The sequence below is a fragment of the Musca autumnalis genome, unplaced genomic scaffold, assembly GCF_047663935.1.
Source record: "Musca autumnalis isolate F117 unplaced genomic scaffold, ASM4766393v1 scaffold_2, whole genome shotgun sequence".
In the NCBI taxonomy this organism is placed as follows: Eukaryota; Metazoa; Arthropoda; class Insecta; order Diptera; family Muscidae; genus Musca; species Musca autumnalis.
The window spans coordinates 88360916-88374586 of NW_027411755.1; the positions used below are offsets into that span (position 1 = coordinate 88360916).

General features: G+C 33.4%; 1 protein-coding gene across 2 annotated transcripts in view; it reads left to right on the forward strand.

Annotated features, from left to right (window-relative positions):
• Nlg2 (Neuroligin 2) overlaps positions 1-13671 on the forward strand; it is a 652897-nt gene that overhangs the window by 490200 nt on the left and 149026 nt on the right. For both annotated transcript variants that reach the window (XM_073968160.1, XM_073968161.1), the window contains one exon: positions 13031-13069. The gene's annotated coding sequence lies outside the window, so the exon portion shown is untranslated. The remainder of the gene's footprint in view (positions 1-13030; positions 13070-13671) is intronic.

A 13671-nucleotide genomic window follows, 5' to 3' on the forward strand; every position in this document is an offset into this window, starting at 1 on the left:
GTATGCGCAATGTAAATGTGTGAATAGTTTTGCATACCATGTAAGCACTGTGTGGCTTATAGTATGAATGCATGAAATTTGCCAGATATTGCAAGCAAAGATAAAAAAACAACAAATACTACAACACGGTTGCTACAGGGTATCGCTATCAGTTGTTGGTGTTATTTAAGTGAATCAAATCTGAGTGTTGTTAAACTGAAATAAACGATTATGCAGTATATACACTATATACATAATGTCAGGAGTTCCGCAATCCCTCAAGAAAACATCACATCGGCGGTGTCTTAAACGTCTTAAAACGTCAAATGTGCCACATTTTTGAGTATCTCACAAATGAAAATACTTCCCTATATCTGGTGCAGTACTATTTTAGACATGCTGTTTGGATTAAGCGATATATAAGAAGATCCTTTTCAGCTCCTCTCTAGGGATTTCGAGAATGATTTATAAAACACTAAATGGAAATGTTGTCAATATCTTCATAAAGAACGATTAGCTCTAATTTGACATTTCGTTCTAATAAATAAAATAAAAAACGTTGGTATCTCTATATGTTAACCAGAATTTCTAATGTTACACTATGCAACACTGAAAATGCAAACAACTTCTAGTATGCATTTTTTGAAAGTACATATTTAGACTACAAAAACCCTAGTAGGGTTTTGTCCTGTCAGATCCAGTTCGTATTTTATGCCATCATCTAAACCGGGCTAAATCTACACTTATTTGCATTCATCAGGCTTTTATCTCAGAAACGAATAGGAATTTGGCCTTTCTGTCTTTAGCAATATTGTAGGCCTAAACTAGTTGAACTTATCCTTTGAAAAAAACACATAAGAAAAAATCCATCTAGGGCATCAAAATCTATAAAATATAGAAAATTTTACATAATTTCTGAAATTCTGGTCAGTATCGGCTAAACTATTGGGAGTTGAACCAAATCCAAAATCTTCCAAATAAAGTTCTCAACAATTCTTTAGAACATTTTAAAACTCTAAAATGCTTACTTCATGTTGTTTCAGCGGTATTTTGCATCATATCTTTTACAACACGTATTTCAAACTCAGTTCACACCAACAGTTTATTCTCGCATTTCGGATTTCACTGCATTATTGACATTTTTATTAAATCGTCGTTGAAAAATGTACCGAAAACAACGGCACAGAGGCATTTTACAACAATGACATGTTCTGAAGAGTTGTGTATTGCATTCCAGGGAATATTTTTCCGAAAGAAAACATTCAGAAAAAATTAACGGATTTTTTGCATATATTTTGAAATTTGAGGCAATAAATGTAGTTTTTCGAGTTCATTATTTCTCCAAATATTTTATTCTTGTCCTTATCTACAAATTTGCTTCAGAGGTCAGAAGAAGATTCGCATTGATTTCAGAGATATAGCCCAGATTTTCTTTAAAAACTCAATATTTAACCATATTTAGATGGGCCATAAAATCCGAGCTGGATCTGACACAACGAAACCCAACTAGGGTTTCTTGTCGTTTGGATCTGTACTTTCAAAAAATCCTCAGTTCGAATTGTTTGCACACCTTATCAGCGTGTTGCCTCCGGTTTTTAACAGCTCTTGATGCCTTATTATCATTCAGCCGGTTTATTACTATCTTTACCTCATTTTGGCCGGGCGGTGTACATTCAATACCATCTTCTGGGATTATATCTGTGGTATCAAATAAAGAAGATGTTTAAAAACCTTTTTATCTGTGTTATAGCAAGTTTTTCATTCACTGAGGTGAAGTTGGAAACCAAATGTTTTAACCTCCGACCAACTACAAATCCGCAACCAAACTCTGGGTTGCTTGTCATGGCAGCTATAATTCAGTGCGTCATCTTTAGATTTTGTTGTGACGCCTTTCCCAATCCATCGTATTTCCTGAATGGCAGAAATATTGGCCTTGTACTTTCAGGTTTATTGGCCAATGTTTAAACTGCACCTTTATATGTTTTTTATAGTATGTTGCTTCTAGGAGTGATGGGCTACTAGCCCAACGCTTAACCAAAGTTGTTAACGTTCTTATGGGTGAACGCGTGGTACATGTCAGCGGTATCTTTTATCACCTATAGTCACATTCGTGTACCCACCTTAATACCCATTCTTAACACTTTTGCCTCCCTGACATTTCTCCCAACATCGAAATCATCTTTATTATCTAAACCTCTCTTTCTTAATATCATCATTTAAATTTAATCACTCTCTTAATTAATATTACTCTCTAGTTCTCTCCTATTTCATACGTACTCTCTGGTTCCCCAATTTTCTCCCACTCACTCCCATTTTGACCAAACATTATTATTGTAATTGAGTATTAATTGTTGTTATCATAAAGAGATTATAATTTGTTATACTAATTGATAATATAAGAAAAAGTATTGAGTTGAAGGAGTTGAGTTGTAGATAAGATCTAGAATAGTTCATAACAATATTATTTCTTCCGTAAATATAACAAAATATGAAATATTAATAAAATATATGAAAATATTAGTGGTAGTGATGTGTTTTATTTAAAAATAATTTTAAATGTTTTATCATCAAGAATAAAACATAACTCTATGTCACCCCGTCCACGTTATATGAAATTATTAATTAAATCTAGGAATGTTCTAATTTATAGACAATATTTAAAAAATTATTTAGGTTGACAGGAAGAAGAACGATAGAAAAACATCTAAATTTAGTTTTGCAGCATTTCTCTTTTGGTGTTAGAAAAAGCAGTATTACTATGGTAAGGCAAAAGACTTGGGGTGTTACAATCGATATTATAATTACACTCGATTTTGAGTAACGGCAATTTCTTCCTACCCTAATATAACCACATAGAGCACTATTCCTGCATTTTGGTGTGAAAAAACATTTGTCACAAATTGCGTGGATATGCAACATTTGCTATTACATTGGAGCCCATACGTCCATCCAGCATTTTTTCTGTATTTGAATATGTATTTTTTGTGTTTTTTCGTTCACTCTTTGTTCGTTTGTGGTCTTTATCCGACTTGAGTTTCCGATTTTTTATGTACGGCTTTTCGTCGTATGTCTATCGATGGCTTGCGATGCTGGTACAACTGCTAGTTGTGGTACTGCGTGTTATCCTGATTTCAATTCCTTTCATGTTCTGATGTAAAATCTGTAGTGGCCGATAAATATGCACTTCATCAAAATTAATAGTCGGCCGGTAGTGGTATGGTATGCGCAATGTAAATGTGTGAATAGTTTTGCATACCATGTAAGCACTGTGTGGCTTATAGTATGAATGCATGAAATTTGCCAGATATTGCAAGCAAAGATAAAAAAACAACAAATACTACAACACGGTTGCTACAGGGTATCGCTATCAGTTGTTGGTGTTATTTAAGTGAATCAAATCTGAGTGTTGTTAAACTGAAATAAACGATTATGCAGTATATACACTATATACATAATGTCAGGAGTTCCGCAATCCCTCAAGAAAACATCACATCGGCGGTGTCTTAAACGTCTTAAAACGTCAAATGTGCCACATTTTTGAGTATCTCACAAATGAAAATACTTCCCTATATCTGGTGCAGTACTATTTTAGACATGCTGTTTGGATTAAGCGATATATAAGAAGATCCTTTTCAGCTCCTCTCTAGGGATTTCGAGAATGATTTATAAAACACTAAATGGAAATGTTGTCAATATCTTCATAAAGAACGATTAGCTCTAATTTGACATTTCGTTCTAATAAATAAAATAAAAAACGTTGGTATCTCTATATGTTAACCAGAATTTCTAATGTTACACTATGCAACACTGAAAATGCAAACAACTTCTAGTATGCATTTTTTGAAAGTACATATTTAGACTACAAAAACCCTAGTAGGGTTTTGTCCTGTCAGATCCAGTTCGTATTTTATGCCATCATCTAAACCGGGCTAAATCTACACTTATTTGCATTCATCAGGCTTTTATCTCAGAAACGAATAGGAATTTGGCCTTTCTGTCTTTAGCAATATTGTAGGCCTAAACTAGTTGAACTTATCCTTTGAAAAAAACACATAAGAAAAAATCCATCTAGGGCATCAAAATCTATAAAATATAGAAAATTTTACATAATTTCTGAAATTCTGGTCAGTATCGGCTAAACTATTGGGAGTTGAACCAAATCCAAAATCTTCCAAATAAAGTTCTCAACAATTCTTTAGAACATTTTAAAACTCTAAAATGCTTACTTCATGTTGTTTCAGCGGTATTTTGCATCATATCTTTTACAACACGTATTTCAAACTCAGTTCACACCAACAGTTTATTCTCGCATTTCGGATTTCACTGCATTATTGACATTTTTATTAAATCGTCGTTGAAAAATGTACCGAAAACAACGGCACAGAGGCATTTTACAACAATGACATGTTCTGAAGAGTTGTGTATTGCATTCCAGGGAATATTTTTCCGAAAGAAAACATTCAGAAAAAATTAACGGATTTTTTGCATATATTTTGAAATTTGAGGCAATAAATGTAGTTTTTCGAGTTCATTATTTCTCCAAATATTTTATTCTTGTCCTTATCTACAAATTTGCTTCAGAGGTCAGAAGAAGATTCGCATTGATTTCAGAGATATAGCCCAGATTTTCTTTAAAAACTCAATATTTAACCATATTTAGATGGGCCATAAAATCCGAGCTGGATCTGACACAACGAAACCCAACTAGGGTTTCTTGTCGTTTGGATCTGTACTTTCAAAAAATCCTCAGTTCGAATTGTTTGCACAAGATCACCTTAAAAATGTTGCACAGTGTTATCAGACATAGTGTGCAATAAGTCGTTTTGGTTTGGTATTCATTTAATTAGTTCCATTCAACTAAAAGAAAATTGTATTCTTTTTTTACTTCTATATGTCGATTGTTAAATTGATTACTTGCACTTGAGATACATTGTAGAGTATTTCATAAATTCACTATCTATATACAAATGTATCTATTTATGTAGGTATGTACAACTCCACATGTTATTTAAATTCAACTGCCAATTAGCACAATGTTTTGCTAATAAATGAGCAAATTTAACAAATATTTAAACACACGCTCAAGGCAATAATATTTCCTATTATGAGTATATTGTATGTATGTACTTGTCTAAATGTATGTAGGTAAACATTCTTAATTGTATTTGTACTCACCATTTTAATTTGTGCAGTTTCAAATTGATGTACATATCTACACCTACATATATGTATATTATATATGAATATGCCTACAGTTACTATAAAATAATAGCACAACTACAATTTTTTCTTCATCAGCCTGAGTAGCCTGAGCTGAATATTTTCAAATAGGGTTACAGACTGAAAGAAAGCCGTGAAAATTTGTATAAAGGAATATTAGTTCTTCGTGGTAATAACCTGATAATAGAATCACTTGAATCATTAAATGAAGTAAGCAAAGACTGAACATATATATATATATATATATATATATATATATATATATATATATATATATATTAGTTAGGGTCGGTCACGACTATAGTATATGCTTACTAGTTTTTATTTGTCCACAGTCCACAACATGTTATATTCATTGAATACACCTTATTGAATTAAAATATTAAAATAGGGAAATCTTACCTTTTTATACCCTCAGCCTTTAGGCTAAGGAGGGTATATACACTTTGATACGATGAAAATGTGCCTCATCGGAATAATGGTTTTAGACCCCAAGTATGTTTGGACGAAATGTGTTTCAGACAATTTGGAGTCGATCTAGCCATGTCCGTCCGTCTGTCTGTCTGTCTGTCCTGCTGGCTGGAGCGCACGATAACTCTCGAACGGATGAACCGATTCGGTTCAAATTTTGGCTTTCGTAATATTTTGCCAAACTTAGTTTAAGTTCGAAGATTGGTCCACTCCTTCCGGTACCTCCCCCACAAAAGTTCGAAAATGTTCGGAAAGTTTGTGCGCACGATAACTCTTGTAGGGAGTGACCGATTTGGTCCATACTTTGTAAAGCGTAAACTTTCTACCAGAGTAATATGAGTTTCCAATATGGTCCCAAGAGGTCCACTCCTTCGGGTACCTTCCACACAAAATTTCGGAAAAGTTCAGTTTAGGGCCATCTCTCGAATCGCGCTGATTTTTCTTTTAGCAACTTGTATTCACTGCCGTCCATACGACGGTACAAGTTTCATCAGGGGCAAGTCCATACTTCCTGAGAAAACAGTAGAAAGTTGCAAAAAACCCCTATGACACCGTGTGAGGTGGTTGGAGCGCAAGGTAACTCTCGAACGGATCTGCCGATTCAGTCCAAAATATAGCCTTAGTAATATTTTGTCCAAACATAGTTTAAGCTTGAAGATAAGCCATATCGGTCCACTCCTTCAAGTACCTCCCCCACAGAAGTTCAAAAATGTTCGGAAAAATTGTTTGTACGGTAACTCTTGAAAGGAGTGGCCGAATTGGTCTATACTTTACACATCCTAATATATCTACCAGATATAGATCAGGTTCAAATATGGACTATATTTGTCCACTCCATCCGGTACCTCCAACACAAAATTCCGGATAAGTTCACTTTAAGACCTAATATCGAATCACTTTGATTTTTGTTGAAGCAACTTGCATTTGCTGCCTCAATTACGATGGTACAAGTTTTTTTAGGAGCAAGTCCATACTTCTTGAGCAACCAGCCCGAAGAGTGTAAAAACCCCCTATGGCACCATATGTTGAGGCTGGAGATCCACTTCCACAACGGTCAATGTCGATCCATTCATTTTAGTATCTCCTCCGCAAAACTTTTGATCTTTAATCCTAATCAACATTTTGTCGGTTCAAACGCCCAAGAGTTTTAAAACCCCCTAAATACATACGTATTTTGGGAAAAAATTGTTTCAATATACACAGGCTGAGGGTATATCTCTGTCGGCAAAGCCGACTGATACTTTTTTACTTGTTTGCGATAATTCTGATATTTGACAATTACCACCAACACATCTGTTATTGATTTTAAGCTAACACGATCTACTTTCATTACAAAATTCTTCCCTTGGAATAAGTCCAACAGAAGCAGTGATATCAATAGAAATATAATTTCACAATTTGGAAATTGTGATAATTGAGTGTATTTTATCTTTAGTATATGACCAATCATGGTTACGAAATTGGGATCAAATTAACAGGTTTCTTTCTTTTTTCATATTAGCTACTTTTGTTAAAATGTCCCAAACCAACGCTTAGATTCTGGACGCTGTAATTAAAATGAAAAACAGACATTTTTGATGGATTAGCGACTATTGCAATATCTGCGTTATTTTTCCACTTACGCCACCTATTTCGCATCTTTGTAAAGGGAAAAATTTTCTAATTTCATTGTCAGGCGTTTCTTTTGGAATGCCTCTCATGTAAGCGGAGATATTCAAATATGAATAAAAAGTTATTTTTTTTTCTCCATATAAGTGTTGCCTATTGCGGCATTATCAAAAATTGGCGATGTTATAAAATTTGCTGCCTGTATCGTAATTACAAGGTTTTGTTGGACAGACTGAAGGACACGCGTGGCCAGATCCACTCAGCTCAAAAATTTGAGCAAGAAATTACTTTAGTATGTATTTATTAGTATAGACCTACATACACATTTTGACTGAAACTTTTTTTAAAGTATAAATATATTAAAAAATATTTGAAAAAAATAATTTTCAATATACATACATATGGTAATATTCAAAAAAGTTTTTCAATCGTTGAAGTTGAGGTTCACCATTTAATAAGTCGCGAACAGTTAATATATTTTACAAAATATGAATATATTTATATTAATTGAAGTGTTTTAGCCACGATCTCATAATATGGACCATAACAAATAATTTTCGTGGAAGCTGCGTTGGTGTAATATAAAAAAATGGGAAAAATGTGTTGAAGTAAACATGTTTTTTTGTGTTCTTTTTTGATATCCGGCCAAACCACGCAAAATTCGAACCTGTGCTCAAAGAAAGAACTAAACAATACCCCTTGGGCAACATGGTTCTAGTGTATGACTTTTGGATATATACACTGCATCCCCCTAAAATCGATGCTGATATTTTGAAGTTTTGATTTCAGTGTTTTTCGAATTTTTCTTATAATTAGAGGGTGCAACTAGATAATAATCCAAACTAGTTTATAGGATTGTAGAACTCGCGATTCCACGTCGTTCGATGCATATCTCATGAGTGTGCTCCGTACAGCTTCCTAGTAATAGGAGTCCAAAGGCGAACATTTCTGAAAAAAACTTTTTTTTGGATTTAAAATTTACAACTGTCGTACAGGTACCCCTGAACCCCGCGTGATTTTAGTTTTTTACGTGCCGGATCTAATGAGCTCTTCCGCGATCGAATCCATCCACTAAAACGCCGGATATAGATACCTTGAAAGTAGGAAAATCTGCAAATTTCTTTGATTATGATCTGCGATTTTCTTTGATTATTTTTGCATAAATGTAATCCTTTATACGCGATTATAATATTTGCCAAAAAGGTGTGTCACAAATTACAAAGATTCAGGAGTAATATCCCTATTTATCCCAAAATAGAATGCGGTGGCACATCCGCAGTTCTTGATGAATCTGTCTAAAATAATTTATATTAACGTATTTTTAATAGGCGGCCATTGAAATCGGATGCACCTTATAATCATATGCACATCGAGTAATTTTTGCCCACTTGAAGGTTTTTTGAATAGTAAGATGCAACTGATGGCACACTTTGGCCGCTGAATGAAACATGGGAAAATCCATGCATATTGATGGACTCCCTGTATCCGAAAAGCACATGCACCTCAACCGATTTAAACCAATTCGCGAATTATACGGTTTTAAACTTCTATGTTTTTTCTTTGATTGTAATTTCAATATTACTCTCTACTTCTTATTTCTATTGCTTATCACAGAAAGCAAATATACTTTCACGATGACTAATTACTTTTTTCGTAGAAGTTTAAGCAAAATACTTCAGGATTTGGATCGAAATTTAGCGAAATAATAGAATAACTCCCAACATTTATTTTTCAAATTTTTCGTATTTAACCAAAAATATATTTTTGAAATAATTTCCAACAATAAGTTTCCGTTCTTTGTTGTTGCTGTAATATGCAAGTTATAAACGCGATCTTTATAATTTTGGTCTCACATTTTTCTACGCGTTGTCTAGATTCTCTACGTATTTTTGAATTATTTTTTTAGAGATTTTTTGGACTCTGATTTAGAATAAATAAAATTTATTCCAAGATTTCTTCAATATTTTTTGATTTCCGCGAAAATAAAAATAGATTTAGCAACTATTTTAGCATCTACGGATAGATATCAAATGCTGCTAACGATTCATATATACATGTTCTTATTACAACACAATAGGAATTTTTAAATATTTTTTCTTTACAAGAGAGTAAAACCGCATATAACTTTTGAGTGCAGCATCCAATTTTGTGAACGTGAACAGATTTGAAACCACGATTTTTTTCGTAACCCATGTACCAAAAATGGCGGATGTGCTCGCCAAAAAAGTTTTTAATTTTTTTCTATGTAATTGTAAAGGAAATTTGAAATTTACCATATATACAACATTGATTTTACTACGCTAATTTTACAAAATTTCTTCGTTCTGTTTTAAATATTATGAAAGCACTCACCATCAGCTTTCCGATTCATAATAACTTTGGTCTCACTTCTGCATATTTATACAACGACACAACACACAAAAAGTATATATTTTACAGCACAAAGTCTGTTTTATTTTTATGCAAAAACGAGCCAACTTTGGCACTGCGCTAACTAACGGAAACTAAAGGTAGTTAGAAAAACTAATTACTTTCGGCTGATTTGAAGTGTTTTTTATTATTCAGCGCATAAACAAATTTACATTTTGAAACTTCAAAAAAATAGTTTTGGCCAAAAACTTCCTGGTTGGAGCCATAGTACGTACGTTCAATATTGAGTATGTTTCTACACCTTCATAAGTTGTCAGATTCATTGTGCATACTTCCGATTTTTTGAGAGTTTTTTGAACTTATTGTTTTTATACCCTCCACTTATAGGCTAACGAGGGTAAATACACTTTGATGATATAAAATGTGCCTTTAGATCCCAAATATGTTTGAACGAAATCCGTATCAGAAAATTTGGAGTCGTTCGTCTGTGTATCTGTCTGGATCAACATATTTGGTCCAAACTATGGATCTCGTAATATTTTGTGCACACTTAGTTGAAGTTTGATGATGGTTCACATCAACCCTCTCCTTTGGATACCTACTCCACAAAAATTACAAAAAGCCGCAAAATGTGTGCGCGCGATGACTCTCCAAAGATGTAACAGATTTGGTCCAAACATTGCACATCGCCATATTTATTCCAGGCATAGTGTAGTATAACAAAGTAGTATAAATACACACGTGCCAACGGGAATATTGAATAAGTAAAAGAATATGCAATATGCTGAGTCTGCATATGAACGCGGTATCGTCTATAATGTAAGCGTGCTATTGCTGTTGTTGTTCTCGTGCCATTGCACTGTTTTGTTTTGACTGTTGTGGCGAATAACTCTCCCCTCTTCTTCTGTCTCTTTAGTTTGTAAGACTCAGTATGTAAGAATTATTGTGTATAGAGTATGAATGAATGTCAACCATATGTTTAAGGGAATTCCTCGACACTTGCTGACTAAGTAGAACTTATGTATAAATTCGATGGAATTCCCAATTAGCCATCTTCGCACTAGTTGCGATACCACTAACCGCGCACTAGTTGCCATCCTTGCACCAATTGCAAGACTTTGCTCAAACAGCAAAGAGACAACACTGATATCCTTTTGCTTTAGATAGTAAGGAAAAATAATTAGAAGACACTGCCGAAACCAGTCCGCGGCAGTCCAACCCATGCCGGGAGTTGACGAGAAAAATGTTGGAGAGAAGCCGTTAACAATCAAAGAATATCGGAGAAGGAGCCAAAGGCCGAAAAAGAAAAGAAAATACCGAAGGTAAAGCGCCTACAAGCAGAGGTGGATACACAACGAAGCTGATACGAGACAAAAACATACTACTCCGGGACATTAATGCAGTCCACCCTGGCAGTAAGCATCCAGCTTATGGTTGCGTATTGACCGCATGGAGAGGCGATTATTAAATTTTATAAATTATCGCATAAAAAGCGATAAGTAAGGATCACAAACAAAATTTCGATAGGCAAGCAGATTCCTGCGTGTGAATCTGTCTTGGATTTATGAAAATTTTTGTAGCTACATATGTATGAATATGAAAGTTATGAACATTTTTGTATAATAATAATGATATAATAATAATCATAATAATAATTTTAATAATAATTTTTTTTTAAAGAACTTTGTCATGTATACGTTTAAACTTTGTCATGTATACGTTTAAATTATCTAAGGTAGAAAGGCCAAATGCTAATGTTATAAATGACGTTAAAGTCACTGAAAGAGCAATTAGTTTGTCCAAAATAGAAATCTGTCTTGTAGTTCTGTCCATTTTTATCACCTTAAACTTTGTCATCAAAGACTATTCTATCCACAATAAGATGTTAAAGAAGAAATATACAGCTAGGATCAGCATTGAAAAAATTTAAAAACATGGAATGGTTTCGAATATGGTCACTAAATTTCAATGTTTTTAGTTTACATACATATGTATATAGGATCGATTTGGAAAATTTCGCAATTTTTACCGCGGTTAAATTTTTTTGCATGCAAGTCCATTCTTCCTGAATAAAAACTCTAAAACCCCGGTGGGCACCAATTTAAATTACTTATTTGTACGATGACTTAAATATCCGATCCGATAAAATTTTTTCCAAACGCATATCAAGTTCCAATAAGTTATATATTGGAAAACATCTTCGGCTGTATTCCTCTAAATAGTTCAACATTTTAGCGTGAGTGCAGTATAAGGGCTGTTCGGGGATCCATTGGAACATTTTTCTGAGCGTACTCCTTGTTGTCCCATTTACAGAGACATAAAGTTTTTGTGGGCATGGAAATTTTCTGTGCTATTACTTTTTCACAGCTGTACATACATACATACGTATGTTAATTAAAATTTTGGCAGGTAATAAAAGTGTTCGACAATATTGACAATAGTTCGACAATAGTAAATCACTGAAATTGAATTGAACAATCAGCTTCCATCTAGCGTAAGTGTGTATATGATTAATGTTATTAGGCGAAAGAGGGATACTTGCGTAAGTGTGTAAGAGTAAATAAATTACATGTATTGTTCGAATTAAATAAAGGAATGAATTTAAATGTTGTTAAGGTTTGTATCAAAAAATGCAGAAAATAAATTACAGTCTTCATTGCATTCTTTTCAATTAATTTTACCTTAACTACTTACACCCCAACTCATAGCAAGCTTAGCAAAAGTCCTTCGATATGGTTGCTTGTTTCACCCGTAAAATCTTAATAACCCCATAATTGAATGTCTTTCTTAATTATGTATTCTTTGGCCATTATTTCATAGGAATTTATTCGCCAGCATTTCCTACAATTTCGCACGTTTCTTTTTTACTTCTTTGGCATTAATAAAGTCGACTCAACATTCTCTCCAGTAGCAATATACCTAGGAATACCATGGGCGAATGATTAATATGAATTAATTAATATTAATCATGCGCCGTGGGCAACAAACAAATTATCCATTTCAATTTAATTTAATTTACCATAATAAGCCCTTGGCACCCCCTGTGAATTTCTCAACATACTATTGTCTAAATACTTAAGAAGAAACAATTTACGTAATATATTTACCTGTTTTTATGTTTAAGTAATAAATTAAATATTCTAGTTCTATGTCTGGAAATTGCTGAAGACATAAACCATAAATTGATGTGCGGTTTACTAAGAAACATATGTGAGGAATTTTATTTTGTTTTTATTGTATTATCTTTTCATGACTTTGAAGATGTAAAGAAGGCCTTCAATGAAGGAGAGAGAGAGCTGGAATACAGAACCTTAAGTTGAATAAATTATTAAGAACTAGTGCAAAATGTATGTATTTAATAATTTCTTTTCTTTATTTTCAGGACAATAACTATAGTGTGCAAAAAGTACAGTAAATATTGGTAAGTGATAACTATAATTGTAAATTTAATTGTTTGTATAGAAGCAAATAAACAAGGAAACAGAACGTTCTCAGAAATAAAATGATTCGGGTTTTACGTTATAATTTCTTCTTTAATTTTTATGAGTTATAAAGGTGTAAATAATATCACAAATTTACTATGCTTTTATTTTGTGTTGACACAAAATGAAACTAAAGGGATTGCAAAATTTCATTTGGGGATTTATGTCTCGTTGAATCCTGAAAGAAAGATTCACCAGTGGTCGCACTTCTGAATTTATTATAATACTCACTTATTTAGAGCATTCTACTTAACAACATAGAAATACAAAAATTCATTACAAATGATTTTAACAAGCGTGTGTCACCAGAAGTCAGTAGTTATTTTTAATTTTTTATTTATTTATTATTATTTTTGGCGAAAAAGGACATTGGGTGAAGTGAGGATTAAATATACAAAGCCTGACGGCTTTAGCATAGCAAATCCAAGGACTTATCTTGGTCATGTCAAGTGGACACTCACCTCCCCGTTGTGTCACCTGGTGAGCTGACTTTGTGTGGTACCCGTTCACTCATGCCTTCCAAAAGCTACATACTCTGATA